This window comes from Triturus cristatus, chromosome 3_2 (genome assembly GCF_964204655.1).
Source record: "Triturus cristatus chromosome 3_2, aTriCri1.1, whole genome shotgun sequence".
Taxonomy (NCBI): Eukaryota; Metazoa; Chordata; class Amphibia; order Caudata; family Salamandridae; genus Triturus; species Triturus cristatus.
The window spans coordinates 792,256,193-792,272,861 of NC_140584.1; positions in this window are offsets into that span (position 1 = coordinate 792,256,193).

Below are 16,669 nucleotides of genomic sequence, written 5' to 3' on the forward strand. Positions count from 1 at the left end.
GCCGGAGCTGGCTCCCTATTTAGGGGAGACCACATTGGGATGGCTATCTGATAAGCAGAGGAAGTTCCTCATGGCACCGCTCGGGATTGACGAAATTCGTGAGGCCATCATGCAAATGGCCTCGGGGAAAGCCCCTGGCCTCGACGGGCTCCCGATCGAGTTTTATAAGTCATACATAGATATCCTTGCCCCGATCTTGAAAGAGGTGTTTGAGGAGGCCCACACGCTGGGAAAGCTCCCCCCTACCATGAGAGAGGCATTGATTACTTCCCTTTTGAAGCCGGGTAAACCGGCGGCCTCCCCTGACTCCTACCGGCCTCTGTCCCTCCTTAACTGTGACGTAAAGATCCTCTCTAAAACTCTGGCTAACCGGCTGTCGCTCCTTATGCAGGGGCTAGTACTCCCGGATCAGTCGGGTTTCATACCGGGCAGGGCGACGTCGCACAACCTGCGCACGCTATTCGCCACTCTGCAGAACGTTGACCCCAGCCTCCAGATGGTGGCCGTCTTTTTGGACGCGACGAAAGCGTTCGACTCCCTGGAGTGGGATTACCTTGTGGCGGTGCTGACTAGTATGGGTTTCCCCCTAGTTTTCCTGGGCTGGATAGCTATCCTTTACGGTGGCCCCCGTGCCAGGGTATTGATCAACGGTAGGACGTCGGAGCCCTTTGGAATCGCCCGGGGGACCAGGCAGGGGTGCCCCTTATCCCCTCTCTTGTTCGCACTGGCGGTGGAGCCCCTTGCTTCGCGGTTGCGACAGCGTCATCAACATAGGGCGCTGATCTGCGAGCAGAGGCAGCTTCTGCTGTCGCTCTATGCAGATGACATAACTTTGTATGTGCGAGACCCCCAAAACAACCTGAACCCGCTACTCAGGGAATTCATCACGTATGGGGAAATGTCAGGCGTGCGAATCAATTGGGCCAAGTCTCAGATCCTCCATTTGACGGATGGATGTCGGAGGTTCTCACTTGACTATCCCATAGAATGGTGTGAGTCTGACGTGAAATATCTAGGCGTCAGGATATCTCGCGACAGGGACGAACTGATGCGCTCTAACTATGGTACGGCACTGACACATGTCTCCTCCTGCGTAGACCGCTGGATAGCGCTCCCCCTCTCGATGGCAGGACGTGCTGCCTTGATTAAGATGGTGGTGCTCCCCCGACTTTTGTATCTGTTCATGAACATTCCCTTCCCACCGGGTCGGCACTTTTTCAATCGACTGCGCTCGGAACTGATTCGGCTAGTTTGGGGCGGGTAGAGACCTCGGCTGAAGTGGGAGGTGATGACCTCCCCCTACTCCCGGGGGGGTTTGGACATACCGGACCTGGAGTTGTACTACTATTGCGCTCAAGCACACTATGCATATTACTGGTTCCACCCCATTGCATTTATGCCCCAACTCGCTGCGGAGGACTGGCTGGCGGCTCCCCTGCCTCTGCACGGTCTGCTGCATAGTACTCTCCCTTATAATACCTCGGACTATAATGCGTTGCAGGGAACGGTACGGGCATGGCTGGAGATATCTAAGCGAGTTGCGAGCTCGTTCTTGTACTCGCCCCTTCTCCCCATTGCCTACCACCCGCAGCTGCCTCTTCTACAGGAAAGACTGTTTCAAGACTTGATCCACAAACTGGGGATTCAAAGGTGGGGTGATCTATTCTCGGCTGGGCGCTTTCGAGATCGGGAACACTTCTTTGATGGGTACGCGCCTACCCCCTTGGAGCTATTCACCTACATGAGACTGAGGCACGGCATGCGGTCCATATTACAGACATTCCCGGAGGAACCCGAAATCACTGACCCATTGCACAGAGTCTTACAGGCGTCCTCGCCCTCCCACCTGGTCTCCATACTATACCACACAATCCGATCTGACACTGCACTTGACGCCTCGCGGGCTCGTGGGGAGTGGGAGCGGGAGTTGGGGCTAGAGCTGGGAGATGACAGGTGGTCATACTGTTGCATACAGACAGAGCAAATCTCTGTAAGCAGCAGACATCGTATCATACACTTTAAGTTCCTAAATCGTCTGTACTGCACACCGGTCACCAAACACAAATTCAAACTGCAAAACTCGGATAATTGCGAGAGACGTCATGCCCCACATGCGGACTTCTGCACTTGTCCTGGGGTTGCCCCGCAATTCAGACCTACTGGACCCAAGTGTTCTCCGCTGTCTCACAGATGGTGGACTTACTCCTTGAGCCCGACCCGGTGCAGGCCCTATTGGGGTATACCAAACACATTCCGCGGGCAAGCCGCAGGTTTGTCACGGCGGCGCTGTTGTTGGCGAAGCGGAGGATAGCGTGCCGTTGGGGGCGGGGGAGGGCTCCGAAATTTAAGGAATGGCTTAAAGACCTTGTCTACTGCCAAGAACAGATCCTGGCATACTCCGACCTGCTCCCGGCTCGATCCCGCCCCGCCGATATATGGGGCCCACTACAATGTTACCTACTGCAATACCCAGAGGCCCTGACCGGGGATGCCCCTCCCCCGGCCCTTGATGGCGTTGCTTCTGCTGCTCTTGATTCACAAACTACGCAAGGGATCGGTTGAGCTGTTGCGGTGCTGTGGGGGCGGGAGTTCTTCCACGATTGCCAGGCTGGGATGATCGGGTTGCATATCTGTTACACGTGTCTTAAGGATTGCGGTCATGCCCTGGGAGAGGTATACTGTATGGGGAAGGTCCGCTGAAGCACCCCTTAGGACTACACTGTTCGCTTTTCTTGTGTGTGGCTCTGTTGCCGGTTTTTCCTGCCCAGGGTCCCTGTGCTAAGACTCATGATAATGTCTATTTTGCTGTTCCCGCCCCCCCCGGACATGCATTGGATATACTGATGTAATGATTCAGACCTTGAAATGCCACCGAAGTTTGATTATGATAACTGTGTGATTGTATTGTTTTGATGCAAAATCCAATAAATAAAGTTTAAAAAAAAAAAAAAAGAGGAGAGGTATTCTGTGTAGGCAGTGCAGGGGTTTTTGTAACCATTGCTTGTCTTTTTGCTGTGTCATATTTGCGGGCAAACGTGAAGATTCTCCCCGTTTCATAATCACGTTTGTCACGCGCAAATTTAAACTGCTTACGTGTTCTTGTTTCCTCATGCTTGGCCAGCCGCACAGCGATTTCATCTCTAGATTTCTTTATAAGATCCTTATTATCATGTTGGTCAAGTAACAGATTAAGTTGCTCAATTTCTTTTATTATCTCCTTACGGTCTATTTCTGCATATTTAATTAGAATGCATACCATGTTCATAGACGCTTCCAAATTATTCGTTGCCCATTCTTTCAACATTAGGGGTTGAGGTTCTCAAATGATGGTGCTATGAGAACTCGTAACCCCCGTGGCACACGCCCCAATTCCTTATATTGCTCCAATGAGCGTTTTTCCCAACATTTGGTGATCTCGGTGCGCTGTAGCTTTTCTAATTTCTTAAATGATGATTTCAAATCATTGTGAGCGCTAGTTTCCACATTGATGGCTTGAGTAGTATCAGTTATGTTAGGTAAGTCGAGGAACAAAGTGTTCGCTATTGCCTCACGGCTCCGGAGCGTCTCCGCTGACGTTGACATATTTATGGTGAATAAATCACTTGAAGCACTCGCGTATCCGCTATACTGTTAAGCGTGTAACGCGTGAATTCTGGCACAATCCTCACACTCGCTAATACATAGAATGCACCAAGCAATGTCCTCTTACCCCAGAGCTCCACGGTTTATCCTGTAAGCGTCCTCCGACACCCGCTAGGTTCACCAAAAGATACTCCGAGATCGCCGACAAAGCTGCTTTTGCACTTCAAGATGCGAGGGGCTGGCTGCTTGTCTACTCCTTCCGGGTTAATTCGATGCTCGCAACCGCGAGGTCAGCCGCATACCAAACCAGCCCAAAACGCGAGGAGGGTCCGTAAAGGCGGAAACAGCCGTATTCCACCAAAATTGTAGAAATTCAATAGTCCTATATATACATATATATATTCACTTAAAAAAACATAGGTTTCACACATGTTATAGTTAGGTGGATATTTCACTCGTAAAAAAACAATGAAATTCCCCCGTTATAGTTAGTTGAGATAACTATAACTCGCGCGCCCGCAATCCTCTGCTCATGACGTCACATATACATCACTCATGACATGGTCAGTGGCATCACTCATGACATCACTGATGACATCATCCTTATGATAGAGTGGCGGTCGCGCGAGTTATAGTTATCTCAACTAACTATAACGGGGGAATTTCATTGGTTTTTTACGATTGAAATATCCACCTAACTATAACATGTGTGAAACCTATGGTTTTTTAAGTGAATTTGCAAGGTTTTTTAAATGCTAATTCCTAACTATAACGTGTGTGAAACCTATGGTTTTTTCAGTGAATTTGTACGGTTTTTTAAATGCTAAGTTATGTATGTATTATATATATATATTTTTAATGGTTTTTCACCGTGCGCGCACGGTGCGCGCACCCCCGCGATTTAAAAAAAAAATGTAAATGTTTTTTTCTGCCTTCGGGGTCCTTCAGGGACCCACTGACCAAGGCTAGGGGGTCAGGAACTCTCTACCCTGCCCCCTTTTCATGTTCGCCACCTTCCTATTACACTCTCGCACTGAAAACAAACAAAATGGCGGCCGACACTTCCTGATTTCGACCGATTCGAACATTGACTGACATGTAACAACCAATCAGAATTACGCTCGCGCACGTTAGGGTGCGCGCACGGTGAGCGCACGGTGCGCGGCTATAGATATGTATGTGCTTTTAACTGCAATTTTCTCAGGAACTACTGAACAGATTGACTCCCTATATGCAAAAGGCACATCCCTGACCTGAGGACTACCTCTCTGCCAAATTTCAAGTAATTCTGTTCAGCCGTTCGGGCTGTACCTTCGACTAAAGGTCCTATGGGGAAAACGCATTTTGGGATCTCCCTTTTTTCTCGGCCCCCGCTTGATGAATCCCCCCGAGACTTTCAGGGTAGAAGCTGAGCGGAGCGCCCCATTAGTTTTGAAAATTTCGCGAAGATTCGTCAACCGGCGCCAAAGTTATTCAAAATAGAATTTTGAGATTTCCTATGGAAACACGGTCCTAACTATAACTATCTACTATATATATATATATACACAACAGCATTGTCCCACTTCAAAAAAACAACAGCGTCACAGCCCAAACTTTTTTTAGCATGCAATTTTATTCAGCAAAAACCACTCTACGCATTTCGGAGCATCCGCTCCTTGCTCGCAACTAAAGTGCGTGCTCAAAGACATTGTTTTTAAGTTCATCATGTGACACATAACCATGTGAAAACAGAACACAGACTTCTCTTTCTGACTTTGAAACAGAAAAAATTATCATACTATAAACAGAACACTATTCTCGTGTTCAATAAAATTAACATTTGTTTCAATATCTATCATGATACAAAATAATTGTTGCAAGTGTGTAAGACAAATTCACTAAATCATAGCGTTTGAAAACAACCCGTGGGATTATCGCATGTTTCTGTGTTATCGAGTCAATAAAGCGTGTTGTATTCAAACAATACAAAACTTTACTCAAGGCTACCAGCGGACACACGTAACCCCTTAACTCATACATTGCAGCATATGTAATGTGCACAGACATAACTGTGTATTTTCTTTCCCCCGTTGGCTGACAAATAAACTTTGACAGTGCAAATCCATTGTTGTCAGTCATTCAAAATAAAATAAAATAAAATCACCGTTCTTGCCCCAGTGGGCGGTCAATCGGAGCCCTAGCGCATTGTTATGCCAAATCCTGTCTCTCTAGGATACGTGCTAAGTAAGACAATACTGCCCATGTGGGCTTTTACCGCCTCTTGCCTTTATGATATAAATTCAAGATACAACACATTATTAGTGCCAAACTAAAATTAAAACTCCCAATTATTGTCTCCCCTTGGGGTTTCAGAGTCCGCTTTAATCGATATATAACTAATTTTACCTTCCACTTGCATTTACACAGTTTTCTTTGAAAGCTGTAAGAATACAAAAATATATACAGTTAGATGTGTAAATAAATACAAGCTTTTTGCAAATAATGTGCACAAACAAACCCTAAATCTTAAACCAAAAGACAGTGCAGATTAAAAACCCCATACATTAAATTCATGAATTTTACAGCATAGGAGATTCACATATTGATTGTTAGAACTACTGACAATTCTTAACCTAGGTGCACTGATAATGCTTCATCACTATTATGTCCTTGGGGGTACAGTGTATGATACTGAATAATCATTTTGGACTCAAGCCGCCTTCGTTTTTGTACCCTGTCTCCCCTTCTCTCTCTTAAAGGAATTCTGTCAAGCACACAAAATTAAAACAAATCACTATTCTGGTTATGTGAGTCCTTAAAATGCGTTGCAATAGGGTACTGCTTATAGTTGTGTTTTATTGCCCTCAGATGCTCCAATACACGTTTTTTGGCTTTGTGGATAGTACTACCAATGTAGTACTTGTCATACAGGCATCTGAGGGAATATACCACATATTCTGTGTTACACGAAATGTGTTTGGTTATCTTGAAAGGTTTACACTCACTAGAGAGTTTGACCTCTTTACAATTTGTGCTGTGTTTACAGGTCTTACATCTGCGACATATAAAGAACCCCTGTATATTGCTACATTTCGTCTCATTTGTGGTGAGGGGTCGACAAATCCTGTACCCCCATGGACATAATAGTGATGAAGCATTATCAGTGCACCTAGGTTAAGAACTGTCAGTAGTTCTAACAACCAATATGTGAAGCTGCTATGCTGTAAAATTCATGATTTTAATGTATCGGATTTTTTATTTTTGGTTTAAGATTTAGGGTTTGTTTGTGCACATTATTTGTAAAAAGTTTGTATTCATGTACACATCTAACTGTATATATTTTTGTATTCTTACAGATTTAAAAAAAAATTGTCTAAATGCAAGTTGAAGACAAAATGAGCTACATATCTATTAAAGCGGAATCTGAAACCCCAAGGGGAGACAATAATTGGGAGTTTTAATTTTAGTTTGGCACTAATAATGTGTTGTATCTTGAATTTATATCATAAAAGCAAGAGGCAGTAAAAGCCCATATGGGCAGAATTGTCTTATTTAACACGTATCCTAGAGAGGCAGGATTTGGCATAACAATGCGCTAGGGCTCAGATTGGCCGCCCACTGGGGCAAGAATGGTGATTTTATTTTATTTCATGTTCAATGACTGACAGCAATGGATTTGCACTATTAAAGTTTATTTGTTAGCCCACGGAGGCAAGAAAATACACAGTTATGTCTGTGCACATGACACATGCTGCAATGTATGAGTTAAGGGGTTACGAGTGTCCGCCGGTGGCCTTGAGTAAAGTTTTGTATTGTTTGAATACAACGCGCTTTATTGACTCGATAACACAGAAACATTCAATGAGCTCACCGGTTGTTTTCAAACACTATGATTTAGTGAATGGGGCTCACACACTTACAACAATTATTTTGTATCATGATAGACATTGAAACAAATGTTCATTTTGTTGAACACTAGAATGGTGTTCTGTTTATAACATGATATTTTTTTCTGTTTCAAAGTCGAAAAGTGAAGTCTGTTTTCTGATTTCACATGGTGATGTGTCACATGATGGATTTAAAAACAATGTCTTAGTGCATGCCCTTTACTCGTGAGCAAGGAGCGGACGCTCCGAAACGCATAGAATGTTTTTTGCTGAATAACATTGCAGGCTAAAAGAAGTTTGGGCTGTGACGCTGTTGTTCTTTTGAAGTGGGACGACGCTGTTGTGGATTTATAGGGGCCCGCAACCCCATCACAGCCTGCCATCATCTAAGAGGCTTGGGTTCTTCGCAACTGTTTTTTGCTGGAAATATATATATATTCACTGAAAAAACCATAGGTTTCACATATGTTATAGTTAGCTGGACATTTCACTCGTAAAAAACCATTGAAAGTCCCCCGTTATAGTTAGTTCAGCTAACTATAACTCGCGCGACCGCAATCTACTGCTGATGACGTCGCATATTACATCACTGTATTCACTAAGATACTGTTAATAAGTCAGTTATACAATTAATTTTACAAAAAAACATCCATTTAGACACTTATTTACCCATTTATTCTTCCATTAACCTTTAGATATACATATATAAAAAATATTTTTTTCAGAAAGACACATATTCGCTGGATGATGTCATCAGTGATGTCATTTGAGATGTCATCAGTGATGTCATGAGTGATGTCACTGACCATGTCATGAGTGATGTAATATGCGACGTCATCAGCAGTGGATTGCGGTTGTGCGAGTTATAGTTAGCTGAACTAACTATAACGGGGGAATTTCAATGGTTTTTTATGAGTGAAATGTCCAGCTAACTATAACATGTGTGAAACCTATGGTTATTTCAGTGAATTTGCAAGATTTTTTAAATGCTAATTCCTAACTATAGTGTGTGTGAAACCTATGTTTTTTTTAGTGAATTTGTAAGGTTTTTTAAATGCTAATTTATGTATGTATTATTATATTTTTTATATATTTATTTTACAATAAACTACCTATGTATATAGTTATAGATTGACTGTGTCCTTTAATATGCAATGACTCAGCTCTTTTATTTTGAATTTGGATAAAGTTGAACAGCATAGTTAATATCTTCTATAAACTTATAAACAGTTTAAAATGTTTTTTTTAAGGGTTTTTCACCGTGCGCGCACCCCATGTTTTTTTGAAAAAATATTTTTAAAAAATTTCACCCTTCGGGGTCCTTCAGGGACCCCCTGACAAAGGCTAGGGGGTCAGGAAATCTCTACCCTGCCCCCTTTTCACGTTCTCCACCTTTCTTTTTCACTGCCACACACAAAATGGCATCCGACACTTTCTGATTTCGACCGATTCGAATGTTGACTGACATCTAACCACCAATCAGACACATTTGGTGCGCGCACGGTGCACGCACGGTGCGCGCATATAGATATTTAAAAAAAAATTGTACTTTTAACTGCAATTTTCTCAGGAACTACTGAACAGATTGACACCATATATGCAAAAGGCACATGCCTGACCAGAGGACTACCTCTTTGCCAAATTTCAAGAAATTCTGTTCAGCCGTTCGGGCTGTACCTTCGACTAAAGGTCCTATGGGAAAATGCATGGGGAAAACGCGTTTTAGGACCCCCCTTTTTTCTCAGCCCCTGCTTGACAAATCACCCCGAGACTTTCAGGGTAGGAGCGGAGCGGAGCGCCCCATTAGTTCTGAAAATTTCGCGAGGATTCGTCAACCGGCGCCAAAGTTATTCAAGATAGAATTTTCAGATTTCCTATGGGAACTCGGTCCTAACTATAACTATCTACTGGCGACCGCCAGTAGATAATATATATATATATATATATTTGAAGGTTATAGTTGAAGGCATTCGCCGAAACGCGTCGACCGTCCCTGTTGTTGTGCACCTGGTGAAGATGAAATAAACGTTATTGCCTGACCTTGCTGTGCTGTGGACTTCCTTGGTGCCGTGGATATCTTGGTGGGGGATGCTACCGAGTTTCTTTTCTAAATAATATAATATATATATATATATATATATATATATATATATATATATATATATATATATAAAATCGCTGAAAAAACAAAAGTTACCGGGAGGTTATAGTTAGGCTAAGATTTCACTCATACAAAACCATTGAAATTTAGCAGTTATAGTTACCTGATTTAACTATAACTTACGCCCCCACACTGCACTACTTCTGACCTCAGCACTGCCGAACACATGCACTTCCAGATCCACACAGACCCCAACTCCACCCTCAGAGGCACCCTCGTCTACCGACCCCCCAGACCCGTCCCCCAGTTCAGCGACTCCATCGCCGACTTCATCAGCACGCACGCCCTGACCTCCACTGACTACATCCTCCTCGGAGACCTGAACTTCCACCTTGAGATCAACAACGCAAACAACTCCACAACCCTAATCGATAACCTCGTCAACCTCGGACTGAAGCAACTAGTAACAACGCTCACCCACTCCGCCGGCACACGCTCGACCCCGTCTTCTCCTCAAGCCCGCATGTCTCCGTCAGCCACACCACCGAACTCCTCTGGACTGACCACTGCTGCATCCATTTCACCTTCCAGAAACCCACCAAACACCACCGTATCCAACAGATCCTCCGCCGCTGCTGGAGCAAAATCACTGAAGACCAACTACATGCAAACCTCGCTCTCAGTAGGGGTGGGCGGAATTTGCGTAATCGCGTTACGCAAATCTCCGCGAAACGGTAAAAAATCTCCGCGACCATGCAGAAATTCCGCGAACACGCGGAATTGCTTGTTCGCGATACTTTTTTCCTGTTCGCGATCGCTGTTTGCGTGCTCGGGGTGAAATATCTCGCGAACACGCATATTGAGAGCGCGAACAAGCAAAAAATTTCGCGAAGTTGCGGAACGTAGATTTTTTTGCAATTTCGCGTTCTCCGCGGAACGCGAAATTACCCAAATTTCGCAAATTCCGCGAACGGAACGGAATTTACCGCCCAGGCCTAGCTCTCAGCCCACCCACCGAACCCTCCAACACGGACAACGCTTCCCACAGCCTCAAACACTGGATCGAGGACTGCGCCAACACCCTCGCCCTGCTGAAGAAACCCCTCCACAGAGACACCAGCAAGAGGGCCAGCTGGTTCACCCCAGAACTCCTAGCCTCCAAGCAAGCCTGCCAGAAACTAGAGAAGAAATGGCACAGCGAACAAACTCCGGACAACCGCGCAGCACACAAGGATGCCATCCGCACCCACCACCACCTCATCAGGGCTGCCAAGAGAACCTCGTTCAAAGACCGCCTTGACAACAATGCACACAATAGCAAGGAGCTCTTCAACATTGTGAAGGAACTCTCCAACCCCAGCTCCCTACTGAAAAAACCCAAGGCAGACCCAAGAGACCTCTAGAACTTACGGACCATCTCTCTGCTCCCCTTCCCGGCCAAGGTCATCGAGAAAATCGTCAACAGACAGCTAATCCGATACCTCGATGAAAAGAGAATCCTGGACCCTTCCCAGTCAGGGTTCCGCAGCAACCACAGCACGAGACTGCCCTCATTGCCGCCACTGACGACATCAGGACCCTGCTTGACAACGGCGAGACCGCAGCACTCCACGCCGCAGGGATCCGAGATAAGGCTCTGGAATGGACAACCTCCTTCCTCTCCGGCAGAACCTAGAGCGTCCGCCTCCCCCATTCGGGTCCAAAGCCTCCGAGATCATCTGCGGCAGACCCCAAGGATCCTCCCTCAGCCCGATACTGTTCAACATTTACAAGGCCCCGCTCGCACACGTCGCCTGACAGCACGACCTCAACAGAATCTCCTACGCCGACGACACTCAACTGATCCTCTCCATCACCAAGGACCCCATCACCGCCAAAGCCAACCTCCATGAAGGAATGAAGGCCGTCGCTGACTGGATGAAGACCAGCCATCTGAAGCTGAACTCGGACAAGACGGAGGTCCTCATCCTCGGCACCAACCCTTCAGCCTGGAATGACTCCTGGTGGCCGATGGCACTGGGAGCAGCCCCGACACCCACCGACCACGCACGCAACCTGGGAATCATCCTCGACTCAACGCTCTCAATGACCAAGCAGGTCAACGCCTTCTCCTCCTCCTGTTTCAACACCCTCCACATGCTCCGCAAGATTTACAGATGGATCCCGACAGACACAAGAAATACAGTCACCCAGGCCCTCGTCAGCAGCAGACTCGACTACGGAAACGCTCTCTACGCGGGAGCCCCGACCAAGCTCATCAAATGACTACAATGCATCCAAAACACCTCGGCACGACTGAGCCTCGATGTACCACGCCACGGCCACATCACCCCCCACCTGAGGGACCTGCACTGGCTCCCCGTCAGCAAGAGGTTATCCTTCAAGCTCCTCATCCACGCACACAAGGCACTCCACAAGACCGGCCCAGCCTACCTCAACTGACAGCTCTCCTTCTACATCCCCAACCGCCAGCTACACTCCACCGACCTCTCACTAGCCACCGTCCCGTGCATCCGAAGAACAACCATCGGCAGGAAATCCTTCTCCCACCTCGCCACCAAGACATGGAACACCCTCCCACTGAGCCTACGAAAGACCCAAGACCTGCTGACCTTCAGATGGTGAATGCTCAAGACCTGGCTGTTCGATCAGTAGCGGCCCCCTCCCAGCGCCTTGAGACCCTCCCAGGTATGTAGTGCGCTTTACAAATGACTGATTGATTGATTGATTGAATGACCTCACATAGTACATCATTCATCAAATGGCGAGTGACATCACTGATGACATCTCAAATGACATCACTGATGACATTATCCAGTGATTGATGAGTGTCAAACAAATACTAAGGTACTACAAAAGTAAAATTACTATACTTTGTGTACTACTAAGTGATACTATTCCTAACATTATGTGAGTAGCTTTGTAACTGTGTGTATGTTAGAAATGGGTGTCTCTAGTTGGCAGAGGTAGGTGCCATTGTCCAATTAGGGGCCCTAGCTTCTGTTCAGGGTAAGGGGGATACACACTTTAAATAACCCCTGCTCACCTCCTGGGTAGCTTGACACGAGCAGATAGACTTATCCCAAAGGCAATGTCAAAGTATTTGTACTCAAAACACACAGTAATACTGTGATAACACCACAAATGGATACCACACTAGTTTAGGAAATATAAAGTATTTTTATCTAAACTCAACAAGACCAAAATGACAAACATCCAACATACATGTAATAAGAATATGACTTTAAAAAGGTTTCAAACAACTGGGTTCATAGAAAACTATGGATGAGTGATTTCTCACAGAGTACCTGTAGATGCATCAAAATTCACAAGGTCAAACAGGCGCAGAGATGGGAAGCGTTGAAAATCAAAGAGATGCGTTAGTTCCTGAGACCATGGGGAGGTGATGAGACAGTTCTGCTGCACGCAGGGAAAGTGATTCATTGAATCCCATCTGTAGGGGGATGTGCTGTATCAATTTTGATACAGTGCTGGTCCAGGGGGATGTGTTGGGTAAACTTGCTGCATAGGCACGATGCGTGGATATCCGGAATGCATTGGCGATCAATGCGGCGGTGTCGAGCGGAGCTGTGTTGGTTTCTTCAGCCACGATCCCTTGATGCATCAGTTCTTGCAGCAGCACAGGCGCTGCATTGGTTTTGGCAGCTGCGCGGCGATGCATGGAGATTTGTTTGCACAGAGGTGCTGCAACCTCGTTCAAAGACCGCCTTGACAACAATGTACACAATAGAAAGGAGCTCTTCAACATTGTGAAGGAACTCTCCAACCCCAGCTCCAACACCAACGACATCCCGCCGTCGCAAGCCCTGTGCGACTCCCTCGCCACCTTCTTCTACCACCAGATAGCAGACATCCACGACATCTTCAACACCCAGACAGCCCTAACAGACAGCAACACAACAGACCCTCCGCACACCATCGACCACGACCCCCTGCTAGCCTGGGCCAGCATGAGCATTGATAACACCATCAAGACCATGAGCACAATCCACTCCGGCTCCCCGTCAGATCCCTTGCCGCACCACGTCTTCAACAAAGCAAGCAGCTCCATCGCACCCCACCTGCGCAACATCATCAATCTCTCCCTCGAGACCGCGACCTTCCCAGAGAGCTGGAAACCGCCGAGATCAACGCCCTACTGAAAAAACCCAAGGCAGACCCAAGAGACCTCCAGAACTTCCGGACCATCTCTCTGCTCCCCTTCCCGGCCAAGGTCATCGAGAAAATCTTCAACAGACAGCAAACCCGATACCTCGAAGAAAAGAGAATCCTGGACCCTTCCCAGTCAGGGTTCCGCAGCAACCACAGCACGAGACTGCCCTCATTGCCGCCACTGACGACATCAGGACCCTGCTTGACAACGGCGAGACCGCAGCACTCATCCTCCTAGACCTCTCCACCGCCTTCGACACCGTCTGCCACCGCACACTACGCGCACACCTCCACGTCGCAGGGATTCGAGATAAGGCTCTGGAATGGACAACCTCCTTCCTCTCTGGCAGAACCTAGAGTGTCCGCCTCCCCCATTCCGGTCCAAAGCCTCCGAGATCATCTGTGGCAGACCCCAAGGATCCTCCCTCAGCCCGATACTGTTCAACATTTACAAGGCCCCGCTCGCACACGTCGCCTGACAGCACGACCTCAACATAATCTCCTACGCCGACGACACTCAACTGATCCTCTCCATCACCAAGGACCCCATCACCGCCAAAGCCAACCTCCACGAAGGAATGAAGGCCGTCGCTGACTGGATGAAGGCTAGCCGTCTGAAGCTGAACTCAAACAAGACGGAGGTCCTCATCCTCGGCACCAACCCTTCAGCCTGGAACAACTCCTGGTGGCCGATGGCACTGGGAGCAGCCCCGACACCCACCGACCACGCACGCAACCTGGGAATCATCCTCGACTCAACGCTCTCAATGACCAAGCAGGTCAACGCCGTCTCCTCCTCCTGTTTCAACACCCTCCGCATGCTCCGCAAGATCTACAGATGGATCCCGACAGACACAAGAAATACAGTCACCCAGGCCCTCGTCAGCAGCAGACTCGACTACGGAAACGCTCTCTATGCGGGAGCCCCGACCAAGCTCATCAAATGACTACAACACATCCAAAACACCTCGGCACAACTGAGCCTCGATGTACCATGCCACGGCCACATCACCCCCCACCTGAGGGACCTGCACTGGCTCCCCGTCAGCAAGAGGATATCCTTCAAGCTCCTCATCCATGCACACAAGGCACTCCACAAGACCGGCCCAGCCTACCTCAACTGACGGCTCTCCTTCTACATCCCCAACCACCAGCTACACTCCGCCGGCCTCTCACTATTCACCGTCCCGTGCATCCAAAGAACAACCATCAGCAGGAAATCCTTCTCCCGCCTCGCCGCCAAGACATGGAACACCCTCCCACTGAGCCTACGACAGACCCAAGACCTACTGACCTTCAGATGGTGGATGCTCAAGACCTGGCTGTTCGATCAGTAGCGGCCCCCTCCCAGCGCCTTCAGACCCCCCCCAGGTATGTAGTGCGCTTTACAAATGACTGATTGATTGATTGATTGAATGACCTCACATAGTACATCATTCATCAAATGGCGAGTGACATCACTGATGACATCTCAAATGACATCACTGATGACATTATCCAGTGATTGTGAGTGTTTTCTAAATGTTGATGAGTGTCAAACAAATACTAAGGTACTACAAAAGTAAAATTACTATACTTTGTGTACTACTGAGTGATACTATTTCTAACATTATGTGAGTAGCTGTGTAACTGTGTGTATGTTAGAAATGGGTGTCTCTAGTTGGCAGAGGTAGGTACCATTGTCCAATTAGGGGCCCTAGCTTCTGTTCAGGGTAAGGGGGATACACACTTTAAATAACCCCTGCTCACCTCCTGGGTAGCGTGACACGAGCAGACAGACTTATCCCAAAGGCAATGTGCAAAGTATTTGTACTCAAAACACACAGTAATACAGTGATAACACCACAAATGGATACCACACTAGTTTAGGAAATATAAAGTATTTTTATCTAAACTCAACAAGACCAAAATGACAAACATCCAACATACATGTAATAAGAATATGACTTTAAAAAGGTTCAAACAACAGGGTTCATAGAAAACTATGGATGAGTGATTTCTCACAGAGTACCTGTAGATGCATCAAAATTCACAAGGTCAAACAGGCGCAGAGATGGGAAGCGTTGAAAATCAAAGAGATGCGTCAAAATTTATATACCAAAAGGAACCTGAAAGGTACCCAGTAAAACCTACCCTAATAGAGAGAATTTCAAACCAATAGGTAATTCTCTATGTTAGTTATCTCTGGAAAAACATTTGTTTTTCTTGAGTCCCCTCACTCACCTAGGGTTGCCCCAGGGTGACATGCTTCATCATAGGGGTCCTCCCAGGCATCTACTGCCTGAGGCGTGCTGCAACTTGCGAAGTTACGTAGGAGCACTTTTTGTTTAGACTATGTGTCGTGCTTAGTGTGTGGAGTGACTTATGTGAATATAAAAACCGCCTAGATAGTGAGCTCTATTATTTAATTCTGCTCCTATCCGATCGGTAAAATTAAAATGGGGTGAGAAACAGGGAATACAGTGACTATAATGTGTAACTGGCCCTAATTACTCGGTCGACATGTTTCGTGGTTACCCCAACCACTTCTTCAGGACCACACAGGGACCAGTCCTATGCGTGCCACTCCGTGAATAAATATATACAGTGCTAGTACTTAATAGGTACTTGAAACATACGTACTAAGTATGTTTTTGTATTATACATACGATTTCATGTGGAAAAGTAATCAGATGGTTACATGAAGATGTATTTAGTTGGAAGTCTTAAGAGGCGGTGTAGCTGGGGCTAAGCAGGTCATTCGGCAGGAGGTTCGGCCGAGTCAAGTTTCTACAGGCCCCTCCACCTCGGCAACATCATGGAGTATATTCATACTTCCATATAAATACATCTTCATGTGACCATCTAATTACTTTTCCACATGAAATCGTATGTATAATACAAAAACATACTTAGTACGTATGTTTCAAGTACCTATTAAGTACTAGCACTGTATATATCTATT